At 42.0% G+C, this 17,458-nt stretch overlaps 1 long non-coding RNA gene across 1 annotated transcript in view; it reads left to right on the top strand.

Moving 5' to 3' along the window:
• The window catches only part of LOC140714676 (uncharacterized), a 102,052-nt gene that overhangs the window by 76,213 nt on the left and 8,381 nt on the right, over window positions 1–17,458 (top strand). The window contains exon 2 of the long non-coding RNA XR_012095970.1: window positions 15,799–15,912. This is a non-coding gene — a long non-coding RNA (uncharacterized lncRNA). The remainder of the gene's footprint in view (window positions 1–15,798; window positions 15,913–17,458) is intronic.

The following is a 17,458-nucleotide window of genomic DNA, read 5'->3' as shown; positions in this document are numbered from 1 at the left end:
CCTGTCCTGCTGCGTTCCACCGGCACCTTGTGTGTGTTGCTTGTCATCATTATTTTACTGTTTTTGGGAGCTTGATCTGCATTTATTCCATTACAACAGTCACTAGCTCAAGAGCAGTTAATTGTAGTACAATTTGGGGCACCCCAAGGTCATATTTTCTTTATTTTCCGGTGTTCAGAGGTAATTGAATTTAAGTTTTACCCGCTCTCTCTAACTGTGGAAGACACGTAAATCATCTTGGAGTTTTTATATTTATGTATTTGCATTTCACATTGTGTCGGTGCACAACAGGTTGAACGGTTTTAGAAAATCAAGAGGAACGTTTAGTATACATTCTTTGGAGAGGCTTCCTTAGGGATAAGTAACAGAACTATTGCTCCTTGCTACCTCAGCACACTTTTAAAATATGCACATGATACCAATGCCGGTAGCGCATTCATTCCAAAAATATGTCTATGTAAGTAACAGTGAGAAGACTTAGACAAATTATAAGACCATAAGACATAGGAGCAGAATTAGGCCATTTAGCCCATCGAGTCTGCTCTGCCAATCAATCATGGCTGATCCTTTTCTCCCCTCCACAGCCCCACTCCCCGGCTTTTCCCCGTAACCTTTGATGCCATGTCCAACCAAGAACCTATCAATCTCTGCCTTAAATACACCCAATGACCTGTCCTCCAAAGCTGCCTGTGGTAACAAATTCCAGAAGTTCTGGCTAAAGAAATTTCTCTGCATCTCTGTTTTAAATGATCGCCCCTCGATCCCGAGGCTGTCACCTCTTGTCCCAGACTTTCCCACCACAGGGAACATCCTTTCCACGTCTATTCAGCAGGACCTTTCAACATTCAAAAGGTTCCAATGAGATCCCCCCCTCATCCTTCTAAATTCCAGTGAGTACAGACCCAGAGCCATCAAAAGTTCAGTATCATACTCAATCAACATACTGTGGGAAAATTTGTTAGGTTAATTTGTTCAGAGAAGTGTGAGGTGTCAGGTGCAAAAAGAAAACATATGCATAAAATGCTTAAAAAGAATGGAGCAGTAGAAAGAGATTGATAAAATTCCTAAAACTGCATTGAGTACTCGACTCTGTGAATGGACATACTAAGTACCAAAGCTAAACCCCTGTCAATCATCAGCAGACTATAATACCTATTAGCCATCTAATTCAAGAGAAGAAGTAATGTCAATGGAATAAAGACTCACAGATGTTTTTCAGAATGGGAAATCTTAATTATGAATGGACTGGAGTTCCTTCATGAAAACAAAGAAGGTTAAGAGCAGCTCCACATTGTTTATATTTATTCTGAGTAAATAAAGTATAAATATTTCTCTGTTCCTGAGATAACAATTAGAAGGTATATATGTATATACATATTTAAAAGAAATGCCAAAAATCGGAACTGAGGTGAAAAAGGATGTTGTTACACAGATGATTGCTTAGATGTTGAATGCAAGAAAATGAATTTCAGGGTTTTTCTATGGTGACATGCTGTATATGTACTTTTATAACAAATTTACTTTGTACTTTGATCAAAATCAAATGGAACTCTTTGACCCAAACCTGAAGATGTGGGTGGGGTGGGGGGTCGTGGTAGCATAGCGGCTAGCACAACGCTTTACAGTACAGGCGACCCATAATCATTTCCCATTTTTCCTGTAAGGAGTGTGTACGTTCTCCTGTGACTGTGTGGGTTTTATCTGGGTGCTCCAGTTTCAAAGTCCAAAGTCCTCCAATTTGTAATTTAATTGATCATTGTAAATGGTCTCGTAATTAGGCTCAGATTAAATAAGGGGATTGTTGGGTGGTGTAGATCGAAGGCACAAAAGGGCCTATTCCATGCTGTATCTCAATAAATAAATAAATAGAATTTATATTAGCTTCTAAAATGAACATAGATTCATACCAAAGAATATTTTGTAACACTAAAATGAAGACATCCAATTAGATTTTTTTTTCAGGTCAGTCTGCAGTATCAATTTAGTGATCAGTTTCCTATATTTCTTTGAATGATGGATCTAATGTTTGAACATCGGAAAAGTATGGTTGTCCTTGAGTTCCATTTTGGTCATTTTGGTATAATAGTTCAATCTTTCTAAGCAATAATTGTTCTGGGGATCAACTGTCTGAACTCTGAAGAATGATGAGAAAATTGGCATTTCAGTTGATGGAGAACTGAAAGAGATTGCAAGTAAGTGGTTTGGGGTATGTTGAAGTAATATAGACTCAGATAAAGCATGGAAAGACATCCAACTTGGCAAGGTCTAGATTGAAAATATCAAGCGGCAGGAAGTACTTATGGCTGATGTAATGGGAGGAAATGTTGGGTGGATGAATTTGACAGCCTGAGTGACCTTTCTCATTCATGTTACATTTTGATCTTGTGAAGTGTTTTTTGTACGACCAGCAGAGCACCACTAAGTCATCTAACTTCCTCCATTATATAAGGTACAAAATAAAAGGACGTAACCAACAGAAGAAATCCCAAGACCCTTACCAAATAAACAAAATAGAGTTCTATCAGGGCTGTGTTAATAGAAGCAACATCATACCCTTTAATGCTGTAATTCCCAAAAGATTATGAGTTAAGCTTCTGGAAGAGGTGACAGTGCTTGAGGTGTTCACCGTAATGTTTTACATGACAGCCTGTTAATGTGGCTAATGGCATTATTGATGTCGGAGAAAGGGAAGAAGAAGATGGAAAGTCGCTTGGAATTGCTCTGATTTAATGGCCAGTTCATACTGCTGAATTGCTTTAGGAAATGGTTTAGCAATAACAACTCAGATCCTGGACGCTGATGCAACCACCTTATTTGGGATGCCGCAGGAACAGTTTACAGCCACAGGAACAATTATTTTGTGGAAGCATTTTGCAAATTGTTAAAGGTTCTGGAATTTTGATTTTGATCCATTTGTGATTAAACTTGTAATTGAGATAACCAGCGGCAGTAATACCCCTCTTTCTCCCTTCTTGGATGTTTGGAGGAAGGACCTACAAGGAGAGGTGAAATGTTGAGGGAATGAGCTGCCAGCAAACATGGTGGATACAGGTTTGATCTCAACATTTATGGGGAAGTAGGTACATGGATGGGAGGTGTATGGAGGGTTATTGCCTGGGTGCAAATCAATGGGACTAGGCAGATTAATAGTTTGGCATGGACTAGATGGGCTGAATGGCTTGTTTTTGTGCTGTAGTGTTTTATGACTCTATGACATGAACAGGAGAACAAAATGACTGCAGGTTTCAGCCTATGGCATTACAACCCTTCTTTTAACCTTTCTATTTAATGGACAATTTTGGAATGGCTCCATTATGATGCAGACATCGAGACCGCAGATGCTGGAATCTGGAGCAACACAAAAATTGCTGAAGGAACTCAGCAGGTCTTCCTGCATCTCTGGAAGGAAATGGGCAGTCAACGATTCTGATCAAGACCCTTCATCTAGACTGGAAAGGAAAAGGAGAGAAGCGCAGTATAAAAAGATGTGAAAAGGAGTGAAGCAAGAGCAGGCAGGTGATGGGTGAATCCAGGTGTGGGGAGGGGGTTGACAGGTGGGTGAGGGAGGGAATGATGACACCTCCCACCTTCTGACATAATTCTTGCTCTCATCTGCACATCAGCCTCCTCTCACCTGAATCCACCTATCGCTTGCCGGCTCCTACTCCGTCCCCTTCCTTCTACTGTTTTCTACTGGCTGCCTCTCTCTTTATTTCCCATCCAGATGAAGCGTCTCAACACAAAACATTGACTGTCTCTCCCTTGTGATGGATTTCTATGAGTATAACCTTCTTTTCAAAGTAGCAGTACTGCTTGACCATCCTGTCCTGGGTGGAATCTGTCATCAGCAAAGGATTCCCACTACAGTCATCAATTCCAAATATGCTATGGCTATTCTTAGTGCAGGTTTCACATAAGACCATAACGTATTCACCAAAGATTATAACATACTAGACAACCAGGTGACCCATTGGGGCACCCTTTGAGAGAAAGGTAGTGCAGTCTGATATGATGTGCTTAGGAAATTAAAGAAGTAAAACTCAGTTTATTAAAGAATAAAGATGTGTAGCAAGACAAATATGAAGTGTCCTCGTTTAACGAAGGACACTTTTGATGGCAAGATTTCTGGTTGATCTGCTGCCCTTCAAGAAACATTTTCATTTCTTTTTCCCTGTCTTAAAGCCACGTACAGCTGACCATGCTGGAATACCGGTTTCTCCAGATAAATCAACATATTCTCCATGGTTTGGCCTTGCGCCTTATGTATAGTCATAGCAAAGCATGACTGTATCGGGAACTGGCTCCGCTGAAGAGGGACATCTTCCGCTTCTGATAAATTGAGAGTAATTCTTTGGATTATGACAATGTCATTATTGAACACACCAATGTTTATCTTCGCTACGATGAGATTGTCGTGCAGTTCTTCCACCATCATTCGCGTTCCATTGCAAAGCCTTGGTGGATCCAAGTTCCTCATTGAAATGATGGGAGATCCCCTCTTCAACTTCAGTTTACGTGGCAGCAATCCAGAGAGTTCGACCGAATCAAGGAATTCTGCTGGAAAATGAGTGGCGTTAGCTCCTTCACTTACGGCATTGAAGGAACAGTATACTTTCATGATTCCAGGGAAACATCTAATGTATGTGAAGTTTATTTTTCGCGTCATTTCATTGAGAGGAACCAAGGTAGAATTCCTCGAGAACAGTTCTGCAGGATTGTTGAATGTCAGGTAGATGAAATCAATACATTCTTCCATAGTTTTTGCTGGCAGAATCATATCTTCAGGTAATTCGATTTCATCATTTTCATTTTTCTCAATCTTGTCTTCTCCAACATCCAATAAGAACTCACAATATTGTCCTTCTCCCTCACTCAATCACATGTTTCTCTTCAATTGAAACTTGATGAAGTTTCTCCATAAGTAAGATTTTTTTATGCATGAGTTCTCACATCAGCATCATTTCTGCATTTCACAACTGGTAGAAGCTGACAGAAATCGCCACAGCAAATGGCTAAAATACCCCCCGAAGGCCTCATTCTTGCCGCATACACCACGAAGAGTCCAGTCCATGGCTTCGAAGATCTCCCTCCTAATCATGGGGCACTCATCCCAGACAATAAGCCTCGCATTTTGGAGTAAATTTGCAGTATTGGTGTTATTATCGATGTTACAAAGGGCATCTTCATTTACTTTGAGGGGTATTTTGAATCTTGAATATGCTGTCCTACCACCAGGCATCAATGTTGCTGCAATACCTGATGATGCTACAGCAATAGCAACACCTCCATCTCCCTTAACTTTAGTGAAGATCAAGTTGATGATAAATGTCTTGCCTGTTCCTCTTGGTGCATCAATGAAAATCATTGAAGAGAGATTCCTTTCCAGGCAGCCGCACACATATTCATATACTTCTCTTTGCTCAATAGGAGCTCCTTCTGTGAAACAAATTCTTGCTGTTCATCTCTGTTGTATTGCAGTTCATGCAATCATTCCAGATTGCCAGCACTTTGAGTAATTGTACCATTTTTTGGTGTTGGCAAGTGTTTTGCCCAAGTTCTCAAGTTTCTCTTGGAAATACAGAAGAGCTTGTCCATGATGCCTCTCATCAATCATGACATTAGGATCATTGATAGTTCTCCTCTCCATTTGTAAGAAATCTTCAGACATTGCATTCTTGAACCGGTTCCATAATTGCTGCAGATTGTTGATTTCAGTGTTAGCAAGACAACAAACAAATCTCTCATTGCTCTGGGCATTCTTGTTCTCTCTGCTTCTTCCATAGTTTGCTGCCAATGATCGTCAGCTTGCAACAATCCTCTCTCTCTGCAGATGTCTTTGAATGATGGAAGGATATCTCCAACATGTGCTTTCAATGATTTGAAAGATACTGGTCCCTTTATGTGATGAAGAAGAAGTCTCAAATAGTAGAGGTCACCACGTCATAGAGAAACAGTATACACTTGACACAGAACGTTTGCTTCAAAAATCCCTGAGTACTCCTCCACTCTTTTCCCCATTCTCCTTCTTTCCCATCTCTTATTAGTCCAAGTGTAGAATCTGGGAATATCCGCATAGTACAGGGTTCTTGCAAATGGATCGTGAGTGCAAAGGTCCATGAATTCCGTTAAAGTGGTTCTTGCCGTATCATTATCCAGTTGCACAGCAGCATTATCTCGAAAGAATACTTGATGCTGTTGGGGAAGGTGCACTTGAAGGCGAACAACGGCTGGTTCCCGCTCATGAATTGGAAATCCAAGTATCGATCCGACAGCTTCAGGGGGCCCGATATATCTGCCTGTCAAATACTGTGTGGTTTCGTCTTCTCTACTCACTGCAAAAATTGCCCGACCACTCAAAGGTGGAATCGGCTCGGTGAGCATCGTGAGGCGCTGCTGAGGCTGGCCGTGCGCATGCGTCGTGGTGTCGCGTCCTGATTTCCATGATGGAGGATCAGCTCTCGGGTGAAAATAGGGCAGATAATTTTGACGAATGAACAATTTTATACAAATATATAACCCTGAACTTTGCCTGCATTCTGTAAGTTAGCGCATTTTTAGTCGATTTAGCCAAAAATAGTGGCACTGTAATGCACCGTTTGCGCTAACTGGAGGTCACAAACAGACAGACAGAGCATGAGAGTTTTAATATTATATAGATATGAGAAGAATTAGGCCATTTAGCCCATCAAGACTGCTCTGCCATTCAATCATACCTGATTTACTTTCAACCCAATTCTCCCACTTCCTCCTCGTAATCCTTAACCCTGTTACCAATCAATCACCTTAATCACTTTAAGTTACCAATCAAGAAACTTAAATATACTCACTTCAAATACACCCAATTACTTGGCCTGCATAGCCCTCAAATTTGATAGATTCACCACACTGTAGCTGAAGAAACTTCTCTTCAATTCGGTTCTAAAGGGACATTCCACTATCCTGGGGCTGTGCCCTCAGATCCTGGTAATGGAAACAACCTAGAGGAAATCAACAGATAAACGGGAGATTTTTCTCCAGTTCTGATGAAGTGTCTCAGCCTGAAAGCTCGACTGTTTACTTTTTTCCATAGATGCTGCCTGGCTTGCTGAGTTACTCCAGCATTTTGTGTGTGTTGAATGGAGACAACCTCTTCACGTCCATTGTATCCAGGTCTACCACCTCCCAACACAACCCACCCCACTCTGACAACATACTCCATCTCTCTTGGGCTGCGTATGTCTGACTGTCCCTAAATTGTAGACAATTAGCTTCTGCAACTACTCATAAATTTATTGTGCTTTCCTTATACGGCTGTCAATGGAGTGACCCAATGAGAAATTTGTGTACTTAACATCCTGCCCCAGGCAGATGGAGCCAGGTTCATTGAATCTTGATTCATCCATTCTTCTCCACCCCGTTCATTACCATTCTCAAAGGCTAACAAATTGGATTTCATATGAAAACTTGGAGTCAAAAGTGGATGAATGGACCCAGAGCTGATGGAGACACAGGCTATTTACTTATTTTGAGCTAATTATCCAAGTACAATGCGAGATGTTACAATGCTCCAATCCATAACTGCCTGCTGAAGACATTGCTTGATGATATGCGAGAAGAAATAATTATTTTTAATAGTTTACAAGACAGATTACTTAATACAATGTAATTAATCACTCCAATTAAGAATATAATTTATATGTAAAAGGGAAGAGAGGAAATTGACAGAAAGCCTCTTTGCCCTACACTGTCTCTTGCCAGTTTCTAATATTTGGAACTGACGTTAGAAACCTGACAGGCTCTGGCATCTCAGCATTCAAACTGCTGTCAAGAACAGTGACCAAAAGATGTTTAGGTTCAAGAATCCATCTGCTTCAGACTTAACTTCCACATGCTTGGGTTTTGCAGGTGATCTTCTCAAACCCAACAACTGCATTTTATCTGGACACTTCTTTAAATGGTCACCATCAGATTGATAATATAAAGAACAGCTTTGAGAGATTCCACCCATCTCTGGGGCACACTGTCCCTGCCTCGAACAACTTACTGCCATCTTTTCAAGGGTAATAATAGACAGGTGTAAATGCTATTGATCCCTAAAGTTCAAAGTTCAAAGTAAATTTTATTATCAAATTGAAGGTGTGCACCGCTTAACGTCCATTCAAACAACATCCGATTGTATATACGTCCGTAGTCCAGATCGGAGAACGTGACGTAGCGGATGTAACCAATCTCATGCGCGTCTCTTGAGTGTAGTAGCATTATTTCTCTGTTTAATTTTCTTTCGAAAATATTACCGTAAAGTGCATCATGGCTTCCAAACGCAGCAAAACCACTCCTAGCGTTACCACATACAACACTGAGGTTAATTTTCATGTGGATATACTCAACAAATCTATAGAATAACAGAATCAATGAAAGGTGCCCAACCAGGGCATTCAACCAGAATGCAGAAGACAACAAACTGTGCAAGTGCAAAAAGAAGAAACAATAGTATAAATAAATAAACAATAAATATCAAGAACATAAGATGAAGTCATTGAAAGTGAGTCCATTGGTTGTGGGAGCATTTCAACGATGGGACAAGTGAATTTGAGTGAAGTTATCCCCTTTGTTCAAGAGCCTGATGGTTGAGGGGTAGTTACTGTTCCTGAACCTGGTGGTGTGAGTCCTGAGGCTCCTGTAACTTCTTTCTGATGGCAGCAATAAGAAGAGAGCAGGTCCTGGCTGGTGGAAGTCCCCAGTGCTGGATGCTGCTTTCCTGTGACAGCATTTCATCTAGATGTGCTCAATGGTTGGGAAGGCTTTACATGTGGTCGTCTGGGCCATATCCACTACTTTCTGTAGGATTTTCCATTCAAGGGCCCAGGTGTTTCCATACCAGGCTGTGATACAGCCAGTCAACATACTCTCCACTACACATCTATTGAAGTTTGTCAAAGCTTTAGATATCATGCCGAATCTCCTCAAACTCCTAAGAAAGTAGAGGCACTTCATAATTGCAATTACGTGCTGGGCCCATGATAGTTCCTCCAAAATAGTGACACCTAGGAATTAGAAGTTGTTAACCCTCTCCTCCTCTGATCCTCTGATGAGGACTGGCTCTTGGACTTCGGTTTCCTTCTCCTGAAGTCTACAATCAGTTCCTTGGTCTTGCTGACTTTGAGTGAGAGGTTGTTATGACACCACTCAGCCAGATTTTCAATCTGCCTCCTATATGCTGATTCTGTAGATGAACAAAAGAAATGGGCCTGGACCTGATATAGAGTCATAGAAAGTTCAAAGTCCATTTATTATCAATGTATACATTGTTAATCCTTGAGATTCGTCTCCTTACAGGCAGCCACAAAACAAAGAATCCCAAAAAAAGACCATCGAGCACCCACTGTGCAGAGAGAGAAAAAACAAATTGCGCAAGCAATAAGCGTAAGCAAATAGCATTCGAAACAAAAGTGAGTCCACAGACACGAAGCCCGACCAGGCAACAGCTCAAAGCAGAGCCGAGTAAACGTTGTAAAGCAGCAAGCAGACCCGGCCTGACTCTCACCTCTGGTCCCAACAATCTGCCCCTCAACTCGGCTGGCGTTTAAATCATCCAAATATCAGGCTGCTTCATGCTCTGGGACCTGGGCCCTGTCGCTTTGATACGCTCTGGACCTAGACCCTGTCTTTTTTTTGCCCATTCCCGACCTTTCCAAATCGACGATGAGCTTAGATCGATCAAGTCTTTCCTCGCTCTTGGTTTAGGTGGACGGTTCTTGACTCTTCCTTGCCTCCACTCACCCGACCTTGCCTCGCTGCCACTCACCTCAAAGTACGGCACAGGACAGGCCCTTCTGTCCATCCAGTCTGTGCCAAACTATTTAAGCTGCCTGCTCCCATCAACCTGCTTTGGTACTATATTCCTCCATATCCCTACCATCCAAAGCTTTCTTAAATGTTGAAATCGAGCTCACATTTCACTCTGTCATGACTTTCTGATGAAGAAGTTTCCCCTCATGTTCCCCTTAAACTTTTCATCTTTCACCCTTAACCCATGACCTCTAGTCCCCCCAGTGGAAAAAAGCCTGCATATATTTACCCTATCTATATGTCCCATGATTTTGTATACCTCTATCAAATCTCCTCTCAATCTTCTACATTCCAAGGAATAAAGTCCTAACCTATTCAATCTTTCCTTCTAAATCAAGTCCTCCGGTCCCGGCAAAACCCTTGTAATTTTTCTCTGTACCCTTTCAACCGTATTTACATCTTTTCTGTAATTTGGTGATCAAAACTGCACACAATACTTCAAATTAGGCCTCAACAATATCTTATACATCACCAACATAACATCATTTCTCTTGTACTCAACACATTGATTTTTGAAGGCCAGTGTGCCAAAAGCTTTCTTTACAACCCTATCTACCTGTGCTGCCACTTTCAATGTATTATGAACCTGTATTCACAGAGCCCTTTGTTCTACCGTGTTCCTCACTGCCCTTCCATTCACTGTGTAAGACTCTCCCTGGTTGGTCCTACTGAAGTGCAAAACCTCACACTTAACTACGTTAAATTCCATTTGCCATTTCTCAGACCACTTTTCCAGCTGGTCCAGATTCCGCTACAAGCTCTGATAGTCTTCCTCACTGTCCACTACATCCCCAAATTTGGAGTCAGTCGCAAAACGGCTGATCCAGTTAACCACATTATCATCCAAATTATCAATATGGATGACAAACAACAGTGGACCCACCACCAATCCCTGCGGCACTTCACTATTCATAGGCCTCCAGTCAGAGGGGCAACCCTCTATTACCACTCTGGCTTCTCCCACAAAACCAATGTCTAATCCAATTTACCATCTCATCTTGAATGCCAAGCGATTAAACCTTCTTGACTAGCCTCCTATGCGGGACTTTCTCAAACACCTTGCTAAAGTCCATGCAGGCAACATCCACTGCCTTGTCTTCATCAATTTTCCTGGTAATTTGCATGAAAAGTTCTATAAGATTGGTTAGGTACCACCTACCATGCATGAAGCCATGCTGACTATCCTGAATTAGTCCGTGTCTATCCAAATATTTATATGTCCGGTCCCTTAGAATACCTTCCAATAACTTTCCCGCTACTGATGTCAGCCTCACTAGCCTATAATTTCCTGGTTTATTTTTAGATCCTTTCTTAAACAGCAGAACATCGTTAGCTATTCTCCAATATTTCAGCAGGGTCCGAGGGAACACTTTATCCACACTAATTTGCCTCTGGATAGCAAACACCTCCTCCTCCATAATCTGTACAGGGTCCATGATCTCGTTGATACTTTGCCTCATTTCTATAGATTCTGTGCCACCATCTCGTGAGTAAATACAGATGCAAAAAAGTCCATTTAAGATCTCCCCCATCTCTTTTGGCTCCATAGATAGGTTATCCTTCTGATCTTCCAGGGGACCAATTCTGTCCCTTGCAAACTTTTTGCTCTTAACATATCTGTAGAATCCCTTAGAATTCTCCTTCACCTTGTCTGCCAGGGCAACCTTGTGCCTTCTTTTAGCCCTCCTGATTTCTTTCTTGGATTTCTTACACTCCATAAGTACCTCATTTGTTCCTACCTGCCTATACCTGCCACGCACCTCCTTCTTTTTTCTATACTCGGGCCTCAATATCTCTTGAAAACCAAGGTTCCCTAAACCTGTTATCTTTACCTTTTTTCCTGACAGGCACATACAAGCTTTGTACTCTCAATATTTCACTTTTTGAAGGCCTCCCACTTGCTAAGAAAACAGCCCGTCTCAATCCACACTGGTCAGATCCTTTCTGACACCACCTAAAATTCCAGGAAACTCTAATAAAGGCACTCTGGAGTCAAAATCTATGCTTCTTGATCCTGTGCTTATGAAATGGGAATTAATACTGACGTTGTCACATGTACTGAGATACAGTGGAAACTGTGTCTAGCCATCTAGACAGATCATTCCATATATAATTACATCAAGGCAGTAGAAAGAAAACAGAATGCAGAATAGAGTGTTGTAACTACAGAGAAAGCATGTGCAGGTAAAGAAATGAAATGCAAAGGCCACGACAATGTAGATTAGGAGAACAAGAATTCAAGAGTTTATACTTGAGGTTCATTCTAAAGTTCCATTCAAGTTTCTGATAACTTATCATATGTAAAAAGAAGGAGAATTGAAACTGTGTTATCATTAAACATTATTTTAGTTAATCATGTGTTACATACAAATAAACCAACACTCTTTTTACAGAAGAGCAAATTAAATGGGAACAGGGGAGTCTACCATGATCCCTCTCTGCCTTTCAATAAGTTCATGAATACCCCAGAAATCACATGGCCTCCTTCTATAATTCTGTATTTCTCTGAGCCAGGTTTATTTTCCCACATGAATAGGCACGGCTTCACAGCAAGTCCAACAATAGCAGGCTTCGCTTGTAGATAAATTTATTCCGTATATAGATCTTTGACTTCATGGCACAAATTATGCAAAGCTGCTTCATTCATAATTACATGTTTCTTCTAGTGACAGTGTGTAAACCATGATATAAAGTGACCATGTACCTTTAAGTTACTCATTGAAAAGAGTTGGAGTCAAGCCTGTGGCATGTGAAGCTCATTATAAATTCCCAATGAATAGTACTTTTGTCAGAAAATCCTATTTTGTTGTAAGAAATACCAGGCGAACTCTGACTTAAAGGAACTGCTCTCAAGCGCAGGTAAAGGGTAACTATCAAAGGAATAAAATTCATTCTTCATTATGTGAGTGTTCAGTGTTAATGCTGTATGCATAAAAGATAGTTTCCATGAAAAGTCTTATGCTCAGCACATGTAGACTTACATGTATATTTAATTACATAACAGGGCACAGTGATCTGAAGTCTGCAATTCAGAGTTCGGATAAGCTATTTAATCTGGCCAATAACAGTTCCCAGACTGCATGCCTTATTTTGAACCCCATATAATTAGTAGTGTTAATAAAAGCACAGGTAAATGAATATAATTATAGTAATGTGACCTTTGATATCCATGTGTTTATTACCAATCTTAACTACTGTAGTAAGGCATCACATCGCACAGAAGCCAGGCATTTCCTTTTGGAGAATAAAAGAAAAAAAAACTATCTTGGAGACACAAGAGACTGCAGATGCTGTAATCTGCTGCAAACAAGAAAATGCTGGAGCAACTCAACAATTCAGGCAGTATCTATGGGGACCTCATGTCAAGACCCTGCACTGGGGTCCTCTTGCTTGCTCTCCACCCAGCCCCCCTGGGACCTTATATCATTCCCCTCCCCAACCTGGTTCCATCTGCCTATCTCCCACACCCTCTACCCACTCTTCCCCCACCTCACACCACTGCTCTGTAGACACCCCCTCCCCCATATGGTTTCACCCATCACTCCTCTTTCAGATTAGATTCCACAACTGCAGCCATTTTTTCCTCCACCAATTACCTCTCAGCATCTCTCACTATCTCGACTTCCCCCTTCCCCATCTGCCCATCAACTCCTTCTCACCTGGATCCACCTATCACCTGGTACAGTCCACCGTTTCACCGGTTTATACTGGCTGTCCTCTCTTTGCAAAGTGAGTAACTGGAACTCTGATCAGTATCTGATGGGCTTCTTCAGTTTCCTACAGATACAGCTATTGAGGCAACTGGTGGCTATTCCAACACATTCTTGATAATAAGCATTGGGAACAACAATGAGCCATCATTAAGCAGGGCACCGATTGCAAGGCACCCTGACTCTTCCCTGTCCTAGTTGTCACTAAAAGTCTTCAGAACAAATTGGAATTCAATAAATTTTAATACTAATAAAAATCCATGTAATCTGTATGTGGAGCCAGGGGATACGTGTGAGGCCCTAAATGAGTACTTCCCACAGAAATTCACCAGAGAAGAAGATGCAGAGCCTGGAGTGTTAAGCGAGGTGGTTGTTGTTCCTTTTCACATCTTATAGACAATAGGTGCAGAAGTAGACCATTCGGCCCTTCGAACCTGCACCACCATCCTGAGATCATGGCTGATCATCTACTATCGATACCCGGTTCCTGCCTTGTCCCCATATCCCTTGATTCCGCTATCCATAAGATACCTATCTAGCTCCTTCTTGAAAGCATCCAGAGAATTGGCCTCCACTGCCTTCTGAGGCAGTGCATTCCACACCCCCACAACTCTCTGGGAGAAGAAGTTTTTCCTTAACTCTGATCTAAAAGACCTACCCCTTATTCTCAAACCATGCCCTCTGGTACTGGACTCTCCCAGCATCTGGAACATATTTCCTGCCTCTATCTTGTCCAATCCCTTAATAATCTTATATGTTGCAATCAGATCCCCTCTCAATCTCCTTAATTCCAACGTGTACAAGCCCAGTCTCTCTAATCTCTCTGCATAAGACAGTCTGGACATCCCAGGAATTAACCTCGTGAATCTACGCTGCACCTCCTCTACAGCCAAGATGTCCTTCCTTAACCCTGGAGACCAAAACTGTACACAATACTCCAGGTGTGGTCTCACCAGGGCCCTGTACAAATGCAAAAGGATTTCCTTGCTCGTGTACTCAATTCCCTTTGTAATAAAGGCCAACATTCCATTAGCCTTCTTCACTGCCTGCTGCACTTGCTCATTCACCTTCAGTGACTGATGAACAAGGACTCCGAGATCTCTTTGTATTTCTCCCTTACCTAACTCTACACCGTTCAGATAATAATCTGCCTTCCTGTTCTTACTCCCAAAGTGGATAACCTCACACTTATTCACATTAAACGTCATCTGCCAAGTATCTGCCCACTCACTCAGCCTATCCAAGTCACCCTGAATTCTCCTAACATCCTCATCACATGTCACACTGCCACCCAGCTTAGTATCATCAGCAAACTTGCTGATGTTATTCTCAATGCCTTCATCTAAATCGTTGATGTAAATCGTAAACAGCTGTGGTCCCAATACCGAGCCCTGTGGCACCCCACTAGTCACCACCTGCCATTCTGAGAAACACCCATTCATTGTTACCCTTTGCTTTCTATCCGCCAACCAGTTTTCTATCCATGTCAATATCTTCCCCCCAATGCCATGAGCTCTGATTTTACCCACCAATCTCCTATGTGGGACCTTATCAAATGCCTTCTGAAAATCGAGGTACACTACATCCACTGGATCTCCCTTGTCTAACTTCCTGGTTACATCCTCAAAAAACTCCAATAGATTAGTCAAGCATGATTTGCCCTTTGGTAAATCCATGCTGGCTCGGCCCAATCCTATCACTGCTATCTAGATATGCCACTATTTCATCTTAAATAATGGACTCTAGCATCTTCCCCACTACTGATGTTAGGCTAACAGGATGATAGTTCTCTGTTTTCTCCTTCCCTCCTTTCTTAAAAAGTGGGATAACATTAGCCATTCTCCAATCCTCAGGAACTGATCCTGAATCTAAGGAACATTGGAAAATGATTACCAATGCATCCACAATTTCCAGGGCCACCTCCTTTAGTACTGTAGGATGCAGACCATCTGGACCTGGGGATTTGTCAGCCTTCAGTCCCATCAGTCTACTCATCACCGTTTCCTTCCTAATGTCAATCTGTTTCATTTCCTCTGTTACCCTATGTCCTTGGCCCATCCATACATCTGGAAGATTGCTTGTGTCTTCCCTAGTGAAGACAGATCTAAAGTACTTATTAAATTCTTCCGCCGTTTCTCTATTTCCCATAACAATTTCACTCAATTCATCAGGCGACATTTTGCCATTTCTTTAGCATTTGTCTGTTTTTTACGAGAACGAGTTGCTACCTTGATGTTCAACCCAACTCTCTTTCTTTCAGGATAGCACCTCTGACCCTGCAGACTGGCATCAGCTTTGGCAGGTGTCTTGTCAAAGACAACTTTCTCTGTTGCAGATGTCACGTTGGTGTTGGTGACATGATCATCACTGAGAGGTAAGTCCAGTGGGTGTAATGTGTCCGTCTTGTTGGATGCAGTCAACTCAGGTGCGATCTTCAGCTGAGCATCCAGTATCTGGTCCACATGACATCTCCACATATGGTCTCCAAAATCCACTGTGTATGTTAGTGGTCCATTTCCTGCACCTTTCCTACCAGGTGTCCACTTAACTTCTCCGCAATCTTGTGCTGGGACTTTCTGCCCAACCTCAAAGCTCCTTACTGATTTAGTTGGCAACTTGCTGAACTGATTATGCACTTATCTCCATAGATCTGGTTTCAGGAGGTCTACATGAGATCTCAGATTCCTGCTCATGAACAGCATTGCAGGTGTTTGATTTGTCATTGCATGAACAGAGTTCTGATACACAAAAAGGAAGTTATCCACCTTGTGCTGATGAGAAATGTCCTCCTTGCTCATCACTTTAATGGACTTCTTGAAGGTTTGGATAAACCTTTCAGCTGGCCCATTTGTTGCTGAGTGGTGAGGAGCTGGCTTGAAATGTTTGATGCCATTTTATTTCATGAACATTCAGAATTCTTCTGACGTGTATTGTGGTCTGTTGTCACTCACAATTTGTTCTGGTAAACCATTTCTGGAGGAGATCATCCTTAGAGCAGAAACAGTCTTTTCTGATGTTGTTGACTTCATTGGTATGACCTCCAGCCACTTCAAATGAACAGCCACACCAACCAGAAAAATGGATTTCATGAAGGGCCCAGCAAAGTCAATGTGCACTCTTTGCCACGGTGATGACAGCCACTCCTACGGTTGTAACGGTGCCTGTGGGAGTGCATTTTGAACTTTGTGGCATCCCAAACAGCTTTTGGTCAAGTCTGCAATCTGTCTATCTATGCCTGGCCACCACACATAGCTCCGGCATGACTCTTCATCTTGACTGTACCCAGATGTCCTTCAAGCAGATGTTCTAACACTCTGGTGCACAGTTTAGAGGGAACCACAACACAAGATCCACATATATGGGTTATTTGACGTACAAACAGTTGGTCTCACCTCACTGAGAACTCTGGAAACTTAAGATTACCATGAGCTGGTGATGTTGGGTCATGCCTTGTTGCTCTTTGTATTTCAGAATTTGTTACTGGCAGCTGGTCCACGAATGCTGTGTGGAACACTTTTGCTGGGTCACAGAATGAAGACTTTCCTTATTCATTGGTCAACAGCAGAAGACATGACAAGCCATCAGTGTTGTTGTGTTGCTTGGTACCCTTGAACTCTATGTCATAAGAGTGGGCCCCTAAGAATAGTGCCCAACATTGTAATCTGGTAGCAGTCACCACTGGAATTCCCTTCCTGGGATTGAAAATGGACACAAGGGGCTGGGGATCTGTCACTAGTGTAAACTTTTGTAAGTAGGTGGAACTTCTTTACTCCCCGCACAAGAGCAAGGGCCTCTCGGTCAAGCTGTGCATCAATGCATTCTGTGCTCATCAAAATTTTTTGAAGCAAATGCAATTGGACTTTCAGATTCATCTTTAATAGTGCGTGACAAAATGACACCAATGCCATCAGGGGATGCAT

Source organism: Hemitrygon akajei, chromosome 22, assembly GCF_048418815.1.
Source record: "Hemitrygon akajei chromosome 22, sHemAka1.3, whole genome shotgun sequence".
In the NCBI taxonomy this organism is placed as follows: Eukaryota; Metazoa; Chordata; class Chondrichthyes; order Myliobatiformes; family Dasyatidae; genus Hemitrygon; species Hemitrygon akajei.
The sequence above is the reverse complement of the archived record's forward strand: the minus strand, read 5'-3'. Positions and strand labels throughout refer to the sequence as shown.